This window comes from Typopeltis vanoorti, chromosome 9 (assembly GCF_054136105.1).
Source record: "Typopeltis vanoorti isolate ZY-2024b chromosome 9, IOZ_Tvanoo_1.0, whole genome shotgun sequence".
NCBI lineage: Eukaryota > Metazoa > Arthropoda > Arachnida > Uropygi > Thelyphonidae > Typopeltis > Typopeltis vanoorti.
The window spans coordinates 34,450,970-34,466,243 of record NC_143557.1 but is presented as its reverse complement, the minus strand read 5'-3'; the positions used below and the strand labels follow the sequence as shown (position 1 = coordinate 34,466,243).

At 36.2% G+C, this 15,274-nt stretch overlaps 1 protein-coding gene across 2 annotated transcripts in view; it reads left to right on the top strand.

Moving 5' to 3' along the window:
• The window catches only part of LOC150102965 (sorting nexin-14-like), a 793,179-nt gene that overhangs the window by 545,082 nt on the left and 232,823 nt on the right, over positions 1 to 15,274 (top strand). The window lies entirely within an intron of this gene.

Here is a 15,274-nt window from a genome sequence, read left to right as displayed (position 1 = left end):
ATTATCCACTCTTTATAAGGCTATGATTCAGCCACATCTTGACTGCTGCACACAGATTTGGTTCACCTTAGTTTCTTGGGGACCACGAGATGGTCAAAAAAAAGATTCAGAGACGAGTGATCAAGATGGTGACAGATCTGTGGAATACTCTCTATGAGGATAGGTTGAAGGTTTGTGGGTTACAAAGTTTAGTTGACAGCCGAAAAAGAGGGGACATTATAGAAACTTTTAAGATATTAAAGGAGTTTTATAAAATTGATGCAGATGAAATTTTTCAATATATGAAAAATAGTCAGAGAACTAGGGCCATCTGTGGAAGTTGTGTAAGAGTGTGGTTAGTAGGTATGTGCAGATCACATTTTTTGCATGAAGAGTGGTGAGTGTGTGGAATGGATTGCTAGAATTGGTTATAAGTTCCCTGATGGTGAATGGATTCAAGGAGAGATATGATAGTTGATTTGTGTTTACAATGATGTATCTCTGGATCCATTGAGATGCCATAAATAATAATAATAATAAATTCTTGAATCCCTGTTTTTTCTATAAATCTGTAGTTCTTCTATTTTTAATATGCCTGGAGAAGATAAAATTGTAATAAACGTTGGGTCATCTTCATATAGTTCTAAATCCTGAGATTTTTAATCTGTCACATCCTGTTTTTTTTTTTTTTTTTGTATTGGAGAAGTTGATCAAAGAGAGAATTCAGGAATGGATAGGTGGGATATGATACACTATGGTGAGTAACATGGTTTTGTGGTGGATGGATCTTCTTTACAAAATCATAGACTTTGTAAAAGCATTGAATAGAATACCACATTTAACTCTGTTACATATGATAAATGGAATGGATATGAAGTTATGTATATGAACATGGAAAGCAGGGTAACTGATGGCAGACATCAAAGACTACTCTTTGATGTGTAGGAAAGTTTCATCCACAGAAGACAAATCACTAGTGTTGTGCCACAAAGCTCTGCACTTGGGCCTCTATACTGTTTAATTTATACATCAGTGATATAGCTAATAAAGGTAATATAAAAATCCTGCAGATTGATTTAAATAGACTGCCAGTATGGGTAAAGGATATTGAAAAAAAAAAATGATTTGTGTAAGAACTGGCAGTTCTGACTATATCAAAATTTTGGATGTTGGCTGTGCAATTCATTGGATTAGATCGGACAGTGCTGAGTTGGAAAGTTGTAGAGGATGTTTAGAGTAATGGACTGGACAGATTATGGTAGTCTGTTTAATAAGATATTCAGCCTGTTATTCCCCATAAGACTAGGTTTCTGCAGAATATCTTAGGAATACTTCTTTAAACTTCTCTTCATATTATTTGCTTGTGTGTTTAGGAGTTGGGCATCTTTCCACATAATTCTGTGTCTGAAATATCTCATTTGCCATACTGTAGGAATTTAATATAGTTATATATGCATGCATGCATGTATGTGTGTATTATAGAATTCTCAAGGTTTAACCTTGAGAATTCTTAATATTTTGCATATGCAGCTATCCAAATACAAGAATTATTTTAGAATTTTTTAAGGATAAAAACACAAGTGGTTTTCTGTTTTTTATTGTGCAATTACACTATTCCACTTATTCATAATAGTGATTCAGAGTATAAACAACAACAAAAGATTTTAAAATAAATTAATTTATTGAACTTATCAATATTTTGCTGGTTTTCTACCCAGCAACTTCAGAGCATAGATTACAAATGTGTGACAAGACAAGCACTAAACTAAATCATTAGAAACAGTTTGAATTGTAACTGGAAGACAGAACTCATGTCTTAACAAGATGTCCTCTCCAGGTGAGTTAACCATAAAATTAATTTGAAGAAGTCATGCTATCTCTCATGAAGACGGTCTCCCAGATCATTGGCAAATTAATGCAGCCATAATTTTTGAAGTTGGGGAAGTGCTTCATAGCAGATGCTGATATTCTTAAAATAGTCTTTCAGATTTATAGCCTCTGTATAATACCAATGTCTTCCTCATTTAATCCTATGTGAAGGATTATCCAGAGCATGGCCTGCTAGTCCAGACTTGCCATAAAGACATCACAGATGTAATTTTTGTGTTAATCAAGTTAATGTTAACTTGAATAGATGTTAACTAATCTACTAGGCTGTCCAAAGTAGGCCAGACTACAGGCACATACACTTCAGGATGTGCAGGAAGATGAAGTTGATTTTTAGAAGAGTGAATAAAGATAGTTATCTGCATGAGTGGTTTAAAACATGGATAGAGAACTTTAGCTATCTTTTCTGATGTGCTCTTAATACATGGGATGGAAATAGAAGTTGGAAGTTTTTCCACTTGGCTATACTATAAATTAAAGATGTCAAGAAATTATATTCTTGGTTTAATCCTTTATCCAAGTGTAAGCAAACATAGTTTGCACATTCTCCTTAAGTAACTTCAGGACAGGGCAACTCATTTATAGTAGCTGATGACTTCACATCACTTGCCTTAGTATCCCATAATGCAAAGCACATATCCTTACAGACATGTATAATACTGTGCATTATGGAAAAGGTCACTACCCAGACAGGTTTTGAACTTTATTGAGGTCTCATCAGTGAGAGCCAGACCCAGAAGTGATATCAAGGTTGAAATAATGCAGAAGTCATATTTCCATATACAAATAGCCAAAAGGTGTCACATCTTATTATTAAAATACTCTGTATTAGAGATGTGCTTTGCATTATGGGATACTAAGACAAGTGATGTGAAGTCATCGGCTTCTATATACAAGTAGCCCTGTCCTGAAGTTACTTCAGGCACAAACTGTGTTTGCTTACACTTAGAAAAAGGATTGAACCAAGAATATAATTTCTTCTCATTTTTAATTTATGGGATAGGAATAGTTTTACTATAATCCTGTGTGTTCATTGCAGGAGGGATGGGGATGCATGTATTATCTTATATGGGTTGTTGCCATTGGCTAAAAAGGTGTAGCAATGAAGATGGATCGGTGACTAACTGTTTTGGTACACAATAAATAACGGAAAAAACTCACGTAGAAAGATTATTTATTAGTAAAATTTTCGCCTGTGTGTCACAGGCATCTTCAGTACATTAAGCTCAAAATTAAACACTAACTGACAATTCCAAAAAGCGCCACCTAAGTAGCTGGTGTAAGATAACTAAAAAGGTCAATAACTTTCCTTAATTAATACAATAAAAAGTTAGGAAAGATTAGCTGATTTGTAAAGTACTATCTCCCATAAAGGGGGATAAACGTAAGCCGTCGGATCTGTTTAAGTTAGGAGAATGAAGTACAGTTTCACATGTTTCTTTATAAAGGCGTTCCATGAGAAATTGACTTTTGTGAAGAACTCTTGTCTTTCTCCAATGAACTCTGCGTCTAGTGAAGATGGCATGTTCAGAAAGTCCAGACTTTTCAGGTTTAAAGTATTCAATATAAGATTGGTGTTCTTCTAGCCGAATAGAGGCAAATCTTCCCGTTTGTCCGAAATAAGATAATCCACAAGAGCACGGAATCTGGTAGACACCTGGATGATTAAGATGTGGAAGCTTGTCCTTAGGAGAAGTGAGAAACGTCGAGATTTTTCTAAACGGTCGAAAGGCAACAAAAATATTCAGTGGTTTTAAAACTTTTGCTATACGTTCACTGATGCCTTGTACATAAGGGATAGTAATGCGCGTTATTTCCTCTGTGTTTGAAGAGGAAGACATATTAAAACTACTCAAAGTTCTTTTAATGAAGCAATTCTTATAACCATTAGATAGAAAGGAAGAAGTTATGTATTGTAGTTCTTTCTGTAAAAGATCGTCTGTAGAACAAAAGAAGTGGTCCCGATGAACCAGTGTTTTAATAGTTCCTGCCTTTTGACTGGGATGGAGATTCCGCATGGATATAATGGCCTGTATGAGTCTTCTTTCTATAAACTGAGAAATGTAGGTTACCATCTTGTTGGCGAAGAATTAGAAGATCTAAAAAGGCTAACTGCTTATTTGATTCTACTTCTAGGGTAAACTTGATCCTAGGATGAAATGCGTTTCACTTAGTGAGAAATTGTTGAAGTTCATCAGAAGAGCGATTCCATACAGCAAAAATGTCATCGACATATCTGAACCAATGCGTAGGTCTGGGAGAAATATTGTCAAAGATACGTTGTTCAAAATGTTCCATAAAGAAATTGGAGATAGCAGGAGAAAGAGGATTACCCATTGCTGTTCCTTCAGTTTGTTGATACAACTTATTTTTAAAGGAAAAATAACCAGAATTTATTACAAAATCAAATACGTTTACAATGTCCGAAGGAAATTCCTGTTGTAGTTATTCAATACTTTCCGAAAGAGGCACATTTGTAAATAAAGAAACATCTAAACTGATCATGATATCAGAAAAGTCCAAATGAACAACGTATTTTGAACAACGTATTTGACAATATATCTTTGACAATATTTCTCCCAGACCTACGCATTGGTTCAGATATGTCGATGACATTTTTGTTGTATGGAATCGCTCTTCTGATGAACTTCAACAATTTCTCACTAAGTTAAACGCATTTCATCCTAGGATCAAGTTTACCCTAGAAGCAGAATCAAATAAGCAGTTAGCCTTTTTAGATCTTCTAATTCTTAGCCAACCAGATGGTAACCTACATTTCTCAGTTTATAGAAAGAAGATTCATACAGGCCATTATATCCATGCGGAATCTCATCACCATCCCAGTCAAAAGGCAGGAACTATTAAAACACTGGTTCATCGGGACCACTCCTTTTGTTCTACAGACGATCTTTTACCGAAAGAACTACAATACATAACTTCTTCCTTTCTATCTAATGGTTATAAGAATTGCTTCATTAAAAGAACTTTGAGTAGTTTTAATATGTCTTCCTCTTCAAACACAGAGGAAATAACGCGCATTACTATCTCTTATGAACAAGGCATCAGTGAACGTATAGCAAAAGTTTTAAAACCACTGAATATTTTTGTTGCCTTTCGACCGTTTAGAAAAATCTCGACGTTTCTCACTTCTCCTAAGGACAAGCTTCACATCTTAATCATGCAGGTGTCTACCAGATTCCGTGCTCTTGTGGATTATCTTATTTCGGACAAACGGAAGATCTGCCTTTATTCGGCTAGAAGAACACCAATCTTATATTGAATACTTTAAACCTGAAAAGTATGGACTTTCTGAACATGCCATCTTCACTAGACACAGAGTTCATTGGAGAAAGACGAGAGTTCTTCACAAAAGTCAGTTTCTCATGGAACGCCTTTATAAAGAAAATGTGAAACTGTACTTCATTCTCCTAACTTAAACAGATCCGACGGCTTACGTCTATCCCCTTTATGGGAGATAGTACTTTACAAATCAGCTAATCTTTCCTAACTTTTTATTGTATTAATTTTTTTTATTTTATTTTAGGAAAGTTATTGACTTTTTTAGTTATCTTTCACCAGCTACTTAGGTGGCGCTTTTGGAATTGTTAGTTAGTGTTTAATTTTGAGCTTAATGTACTGAAGATGCCTGTGACACACAGGCGAAAATTATACTAATAAATAATCTTTCTACGTGAGTTTTTCCGTTATTTATTGTACACCGATATGTCTACTCACGGTTTACCTCTTTTAAAACTTATGACTAACTGTTTTGTTAATACCATGCAGTTGGGATGGGTGATAGGATGACAGAAAACCTACTCATACAATAAGGTATTTACATAAGCAGTCACAGCACTATTCACTCTAGCACTAGCAAGAGAATGCTCTCCCGTTGACTCATACCACATCCACACAAATGCAGTCCATTCTTATATTGTTCTGATATTATTCCCTTTCATCTATCAAGAATTCATTTCATATTCACAGACTGCACTCCTTTCTCCGATCAGCCCTGTCTACATGTCAATTATCTTTGCTCACCATCTTCACTCGGCTCTGTTACACCTGGGCAACATGCTGACTATCTCTCCTACCATAGTGATATCTGTAACTCTTATCAAATAACCTACTAATATCCATTCCTACATTCTCCTTAAACCTAGTTAAATCATACAACCATGAGCAACTCGAACTTTCTCCTTATATTCAAAGCCTCAGTTATCCTGCTTGTTCCTTCCACTCCTCCATGAAAAGGTAAACTTCTTGTTCTCTCTTAACACCTCTAATAATGAAATCTATATAGAACATTCTGTAAAGCACTCATTCCTCAATCATTTGTTACATGTTTTCCTTTACTGTCTTTTATTTTGTTCTTCCACTCTTTAATTATCCAGTCTTCTTATACCTCTTCTCATGATTTATCTTCAATAATTCCTCATTGAAATTTTGTATCAATTTCACTGTATATGCAAGGGAGCAAAGTCTCATAAATTTTCTGATGAGGCTGTTGATATGCTTTTTTATTCTAGGAAAGGCTGGAGGTGTAAATAAGCCCAAGAAATGAGATTTGATCCTGCATGGAGATCTCATTTCGTTGGCGATAGTGATGTGGCATATCATGGGTAATCTGGTGGGTGTGCTGTTGTAAGGCAACATTATTAAAAAAAAAAAAAAAGTATTAAATTTGTATAAAAAAAACTAACTTTATTAAGAAAATATGTTCTATTTATAAATCACTTCAGTCCATCTGAGATGTAAACACCATATAAATTTGGAAGAGGCAGATGTTTTGCTACCTTCGTTAGCAGTTTTTACTTAGCCTCATATTCTCAGTTTAAAAAAAAAGATGTACAGAGTATATTGTCAACACTGTTTTGAGTTGTCAAGAAGGAATAAATGTCAGTTTAAAAAAAATAAAAAATACAGAAAAGATATCTAACAAGAAACCACAAGGAATAACCAGCTGCACTTCCTTTCATGGCTGGAGGTAATCTACTGAGTAGAACTAAGTATTTGAGTTGAGATCCCACATGCCTTTAATTCCTGAGCAAATTCATTCATTGCAAATGCACTGCCGAATAATAAACCTCATACAGGAAAAATATAACAAATTTCAATGCCAGTAGCTACGTGATGGATATCTGACACAACCCTTTCAAACTGTATCTGGAGTGCAACAAGCATGTCTGCTATCTCCGTTATTATTTATACTGGTGCTAGATCAAGTTCTAGAACAGCAATGAAATATGCCAAAGGAATATCATTAAAAATAAACAAAATTTTGGGTGATCTAGACTTGCAGATGTCCAAAACGAACTAACTACATTAAAAGAAGAATCACTGAAAGTTGGTTTGAAAATAAATACAAACCAAACAAAAGAAATGAGAATCAATGTTAACAAAAAGGCACCAAGAGTATGATTGAAAATGGAAAAATTGAAACTGTTTCACATTTTATATATCTTGGCAGTATTTTATCTGCAGATGGAGCAACTAGAGATGTTGACATAAGGATTCAAAAGGTAAGAAGTGCATATGCTAAACATAGTAGAGTATGGAAAACGAAAAAATTTCACACAGATACAAAATTAAAAATATTTAATGCGTGTATTAAATCAGTTCTTTTATATTGACGCAAAACGTGGCTGGTTTCAAAGGAAATACAAAGAAAATTACAAAACATTCATAAACTGATATCTGCGGAACATACTTTGAATTTAGTGCCCACAAATTATTACTAAAGAATACCTCTGGAAAAGAACAAATCAGCAAAAAGTCAGCCTTGAAGTCAGAAAACAAAAATTTAAATGGATTGGACATACGCTTAGGAAAGAGAAAGCGTGGTTGTCCTAAATATACATGGAGGACATCAACTGTAAAAGAACGTGAGAAGAAGAGTTTTGCTGAACTAAGACCAATTGTAAGGATAAGGAACCAATGGAAAACATTTACAGACTCCCAATGTTCCTGATGGAATTTGTGAAAGAACAAGAAATGTACTGCCAAGTGTGCTGGTTAGTCTCTGTTTACACTTAACTTCAGTTGTTAAAATGCAAGTAGATGCCTCATCACAGACTCTGCCTTGTGAATCGCATTACTCTCTCTTGAGCAACACTTGCCTTATCTTATCTGATTTGCAGTCACACTGTAAATGTCTTGATATTTGTAACAGTTCATGACTGTTTATTTCAAATATAAATAACTGATATTAATAAAAATAAATTTCTTTCAAATAAATACCTGCTCAAAAATTATTTCTTCATGAATTCTCTGGGTGTGCAGTGCACTCCTAACACACCTGGAATATACATCCCTGGTAGCTTGTGACATTTTTTTCTTATAAGACAGGAATTTGTATTGCAAGTATTGACGTTAGCAAGGTTGTCCTTACCCCACTGAAATGTGGTGAAGAGATCACTGTTTCAGGCAGTTACAGACAATCACTGGTTTATCAAATGAAAATCAAGAAAAGAAGTATTTTTATCAACAAAATCATGATTAGGATTTGAGATTAGTAAAATAAAATCATTTATGAAAAGAAGAAAGCCATAGGATACTATAGCATAAGTGGTGAAATCTGAAGAAAAGAACTCATCCATGATTCACACAATGAATGAGCAGAGAGCAAACTGGCAATCCTATTGCAAAAGTTTTGCATTAAACCATAAAACAGTAATTTCATATGGTTGGTTTTGTGGTAGTCCCAATTAATGTCATGCAAAATAGTGATAATCTTGAAACTGTGTTCCATGAAACAGTTATCAGAGTACTACAAAAATATAATAAAATTCTAGTTTTTGTCATTTTTTTAATTTTTTCATAATCAACTACCAGTTAATTAACACAACAGATATTTGGATTACATACTTAATCAATAAAATGCTCTATAAAAACAACCTCCAGCAACAACGTATAGCAACTCAGTACGTATCAACCATTGTCATACCCTATGTTGGTTTAGTCTCCAATAAAATAGCTAGAATTTTAAAATCTTATAACATCAGAGTGGTGTTTAAACCGACCGCTACCACTAGACAGTTTTTAAGATCCCCTAAAGACAGTGTACCTTTTTTTTTTCAAATATGCAGGTGTTTACAGCATACCTTGAAGTATATCGCTTCACGCATACCATGTCATGCGGTGCCTTCCAATTTTGTTGTCTAACCATTGTAAACCGTTAGACAACAAAATAAATGCAAAAAAAAAACCATTCCTTGGTTTTTTTTTGCATTTATGAGTTTTTTCACCATTTAGTCTTGACAAAGCTAGTCAGTTTTGCTAGCAAAACTAGTTGACGAATTTGTACATATATGTATTAAACCTATGGTCTTGTAATCCAAATATCTGCTGTGTTAATTAATAAAGACCAAATATAACTTTTCAACATCAACTACCAGTTAATTATTGGAACAATTAAAAAATCTTAATTAAAAAAATCCATCACAGTAAAATTTTTAGATGTCTATACAAATGCAGTGGGTTCACTTAAGGATCAAAGTTAGATAACAAGGAGGAACCTCCACATAGCCTTTTAAGGAATGCAGAGAACTGACAGAAAATCTTGGAACTGATGGACATTAGGCATTCTGGCCTAATGTCCATCTCACTTTCTCCTGGTGCATCTCTTTAGTAGGTATCTATCTATCTGGATGCTAAACCAAGGATGGGTAAATTTTGGATTTAGCCAACAAATGGTATTCTTACTGGCTTCCACCAAAATAAAATTATGATACAACACGGCAGAATTTCATGCTAACTGGGGCATCACTTGGTTAAACAAGGTTCCTACTGTTTTTGCCAGGAAACCAGGGAGAACAATGAAAAGTTAGCTACTGGAACAAACTCCAACTCAACATCAGCAGAGTTCAAAATTAGCACTAGCAATGTAAAAGAAATAGAACTAGCAGAAGATAAGTACCAGATCAGCATAATAGGTGCTACCAAAATAAAGAAGACAAAACAGGCAAGATTTTCCTAAGCAACAGATATGTGATGTTGTGTTCAGGTGGAAGTGATCAGAGAAAAGTAGTAGTAGCTATAGTAACTAAGGAAAGGGGGGGGGAATTGTTCAAGGCATTAGAGAAGGCATCTGATACAAAGAAAAAGTTCGTCCTTCTTGGAGATCTAAAGAGCAGAACAGGAAATGATTTAGGAAAATTTGGAGAAAAGAGTAAAGCTAATAATAATGGTAGTCACCTGCTGGATTTCTGTTTGGGACATTGACTAGTCATTATTAATATTATAGAGATATGTGTAGATTCACACAGAGAGTAGACACTAGAAATAAAAAAAAGTCTCATTGACTGTGTTACTGTTAATAGCAATATCTTCATGCTAATTCAGGACATGAGAATATATAGAACATTTGAAGTAGGTAGTGATCATCATTTAGTGTGGAGCAGAATAAAATTCAATATAACATTGTAAAGGAATGTGTTTAAGAAATTGTTGTTTTAGAAATACTTGTGCCATAAGGTTTTATAAATTAAGGATGACATGTAATTTTCAGGTTGAAATATATGGCTTTTGAATAAATATTATTCACTCTTTTCCTTGCATTATCATGTTAATTTATGAAAAGTGTGTAAGAAAGTTTTAAAAAGAATCAGTGCTGACCAGCTTACAGAGTTTAACTCTAAACTTGAATACACAAATATTATTCAGGTAAATATAAGATTGAAAACAAGAATCAAACCCTTGCAATTCATTGGCAGATCCTGAATTAAAAAACATTGATTGATTCAGAGAGAGAGAAAAGCAAATGGTGAGATTATCTGCATGGATAGAAAAATCAGAACTCCATAGTAGACTTAAGAAGTTATTGAGGGAATCATGGAAAAGAAGGAAGCTTGTCAAAAGTTCCTTGCAAATAAGTGAGCATGTCTTCTGAGAGAGTATAGATAAAAATGTAAGGCAATGAAGCAATGTGTTCCTTCAAAAAAAAAAATCTTTAGAAGGAACATAGAAAATAAATACTTGGAACATGGAAAAACATTCTGGAGGCTATTGACAAACTTAAGAATGGAGGAAATATGCTATGAAAGGAATCAGATCACAAAAGTGAAATGAAAACTGAAAGCCATTTCTACATGTCTGGAGTAATTACTTTGAAAGTCTGTTAAATGGAACAAGCAGTGAGAGAATATGTTGGTAGAAAACATTCTAGAAGAATGTAATCAGGAGTTCATATCACTACTTGAAGTAGAAAAATACCGTCAAAAACCTGAATTGTGGAAAGCAGACAGAATAGATTAATTCAACTTGAAATTCTGCATTTATAACATTCTGAATTAAGCGTGTTTGTGTGTGTGTGGGGGGGGGGGGGTTGTACTGGCTAACATGTTTACCACCACGTCACCCACTAGAGCACCATTAGAACAAGAAAACAGCACCATGTGAGTAAACTGAGTGACATTCAGCCAGTTAATATTGGGAGCCAACTGTCATTGCATCACATCTTTGCCTTTATTATGCAGTCAGGAGCTATATAGTAAATATAATTTCTGACTGCATCACAGTTGGCTCCCAATATCATGTTTTCAAAAGGTTCAGTTTGCATGTGCACTGTTGTCCAAAACCTAAGGATAAACACTATCTCTGAAGATTACATCTGCAAATTCAGATGAATCAGCTTGTGGCAATTTGTATAACTGATGATTTTGAGTAGAAAGTGGGTACACATTCAAAATTTTCAAATTGGATGCAAAAGGATCATATGGTAGCACGTAACAAGACAAAAGGCTGCACCAAGTGAATTGTGTTTGAAGGAAGCTCTTTTCACGAAGTAATAAAGTTGCAAATTTGGATGTCTTGCAATATCTCAAAGACATCATCTAGACGATTTCCCATGGGTGAAGAATTATTGAGAAGCTTGAAGAAGGCTGCAGAATTAATTACTGATATTGCCAGAGTTCGGAATCTCATATAGTGTTGTATTCAGACCCAGAGGTGATACTGATGCAGAATGTTACTGGTTTGATGGGTGAAGCATATATGCTTTTCGTATTCCCCTTTGTCTGAGAGGGAAGTTCTTTGAGTGGAGAGTTATTGAGCTTTAAGCTTGCCCTGGATGGGCAGTGAGATTAGCTATGTTCAGCTGAGCATAGAATTGACTTGGGTCTTTTGTATTTGCAGAATTCTGCTTCATTGTAATCTGAAGCTTGCCTGATCAGGGGATTTGGATGATTGCTTGTCTTGGTGAAGAACTTCTCTGCTAAGTCATGAAGGAAGGATGTGATGTAGGGAATCTTGACTTCTCTGTGAATCTGAGAGTTTCTAATGTACCATGGGGCTTCCAGGATTATTCTCAGGCATTTGCTCTGTATCCTCTGCAGTTTTAGAATATTTGTATGTGAGGTGTGGCTCCATGCAGGAGATGTGTAAGTGATGACTGGACATATTACCATCTTGTTTGTGAATAGTTTGTTCAGGGTATCCAGTTTGCTTCTTATGTTGATCATGGGGTAGAGTTGTGCGATTACTTTCGATGTCTTAGAACTCACGTGTTTTATGTGATTGATGAACTGAAGTTTTTTGTCAAGCATCACACCGAGATATTTACTTTGCTCTGCCATGGAATCTTGACTCCTAGCAGGTGTATGTCTTCATTGGTCTGAAATTTCTTCCTAGAGAACAGTATGGCTGAACTCTTCGGTGGGTTTGCTTGGATCCTCCAGTCCACCAGCCATTTCTCCAATATATGGATATTGTTTTGAAGTCTACTGATAGCTAGTTTGGGGCTGCGAGATCTTGCTAATAAAGCAGTATCATCGGCATACAACGCAGTGATTGTTGAATTAGGGGTTTTAGGGATATCAGCTATGTAGATAGAAAATAGCGGGGGGGGGGGGGGGGGTAGAAGTGAGCCCTGTGGCACCCCTGCCAAGATCTTGCATCTGGTTGAAAGAGTTTCATTTATTTTGACTTGTATGAATCTGTCTTTCAGATAAGAGTTAATTATTTTTACAAGGTTAATTGGCACATTGAATTTGATGAGTTTGTAGAGAAGACCCTGATGCCACACCTTGTCGAAAGCCTTTGCAAGCATCTATATAGACTGCAGCTGTGTGGAGGTTCCAGCTGAAACCTTTTGTAATGTGTTCCACCAGTCGGTGTATTTGTTGAGTAGTACTGTGATTTTTTTCTGAAACCGAACTGCTTGTCCGGAATAATTTCTAGCTTATCAGTTGCTGTTTGAAGCCTTGTAAGGATGACTTTTTCTGCCACCTTTCCATGGCTGGGTAGAAGACTGATAGGTCTGTAACTTTCGGGGAGTCGAGAGTTCTTTCCAATCTTTTTGATTGGCATAATGTCTGCCATTTTCCAACTTATAGGAAAATGCTTGAGTCTTAGGATGGCATTGATTATGTTGACTAGCTGGACAATGGCTCTTCTGGGGAGTAGTTTGATTATTCTGTTCGAGATGCCATCTTGGCTTGGGGCCTTGTTGTTGTTCAGATGGGTTATGATATTTATAACTTCTGCTGGAGAGGCAGGTGTGATGAGTTCTGAGTTATCCTTTTGTTGTTGTAACACCTGCTTGACTCGGAGGTGAATCTTGTAGATAAGATTAATATTCAGGTTTTCGTAAGAGGGATTACATTGAATTTCCAGATTGTCAGCTAGAGCTTCTGCTTTTTCACTATCAGTGTGGGCTACTCCCTTATTAGTCTGAATTGGAGGTATAATTTACTTTTTGGTGCGGAGGGCTTTCAAGAATTTCCAGATGAATCTGTCCTCTGGGTTTAAGTTCGACAGCTTAGTTTCCCAATCATGGTTTTGATGTTTTTGCAGGGCTTCACAAACTTGTTTGTTTAAATTATTCAGAGTTGTTTTGTCTTGAGGAGCTCTTGTATTATAGTACCTCTTTCTGGCTTTGTTTTTTAACCTGATTAGGTCCATGATTTCTTCAGGGATCCGACCGCTAGGGTGAAAGACTGTTTTCATGTCGCTGTTATTGCTTTTTTGATTTGACTGGTTAGATTGTTTACAGCAAGGTCTGTCTCCTCTTTATTGCGAATAATAGGGACTGGGCCAATGTGCTCTGGTAGAATTATGGAGAGCTTGTCCAAGATATGAAAGTGTGCGGAGGAGAGAATTGCTCTTGTGTACCGAGTTTATGCAGAATGGGGTTGTGGTCAGAATAGAGTGCGTTTAATGTTTCCAATTGATATTGGTATCCAATGTTTCTGAGGATGACAATTTCAACAACGTCTGAGCTTCCAGTTGGGCTGTGATGGGTGGGGTCTGTGGGTCCTGCTATGACAATAGAATTTTGCGTTGAGTATTAGTTAAGGGTACGACCTTTTCTGTTGATTGTGGAGCTATACCGAGCTGTATGCTTGGCATTAAAGTCACCAGCCATGATGATGGAGTCTGTGGAGCCAAGAATGGAGTCCAAGTGAGCTACCAGTAATGGGATGCTGGGTGGAGTGTGTACAGCATAGATTTTGATACTGCCAGCATTTTTAGTATGAACTTCAATGCACTGTTATCTTTAGATTCTTGGTTTGTGGATTGGTCAGGATGTTGTGGCTTAGGTAGTTTTTAATGTAAACGGCTGTCCCTCCTCCACTGCTGGAGAGTCTATCTGTTTTGTATAAAATGTAGTTCCGTAATTTAGGGTTATTAGCTGGCCTGAAATGTGTTTCACTAACTAATGCTATGTCAGGATTGTGTCTCTGAGTGAACTCTTGCAGTTCCAGAATTTTGTTGCTCAGTCCGTTTGCATTGCATGCAGTAATTACGAGCAAGTTAGGCTGATACTTTCTTTTATTCATTGTTGAGGGCTGTCAAAATTGAGTGGGTACCTTGTAGGAATCTTTTTGTGGAGGATGGTGAAGGATTTGTCATGCTGAATTCTTGTAGCATGGTAGCTAGTGAGGCAGTTAACCCAGAAGTTAGATTAGAGCTTGTTTGTTCATGGGATGGGATAGCCTTTGTTCGTGCTACCTCGGCATAAGTTTTGGTCATTGCTGCAGCTTGATATCTTTCCTGAGTTGGTGGACTGGAGATTGTTTGGACCAGTGGTCGAACTGCATGGCTGCCTTGACCATCTCTGTAGGATGTGGTAGGGGCAGCTTTTGCTGACCTGCGGTTATTCGAGTATGCAGTGCACCCCTTGTAGTTGGCAGGGTGAAGTCCTCCACAGTTGGTGCATTTAACTGACATGGATCTTGGCTTGGTGCAAATGATGGTCTGGTGGCTCTCACTGCATTTTAAACACCTGAAGTTGTCCTTGCAAAGTTTTTGGCCATGGCCAAACCTTTGGCATCTATGGCACTGCCCAGCTGACAACTTTTTCCTTAGCAGCTCAGTGGAGATTCTGAGGCCACAGATGGTGGTCAGTTCATATGTTTTTCTGCATCTTGTCAATCTCTATCAGCACTAGTGGCATTGGCCGTTTATC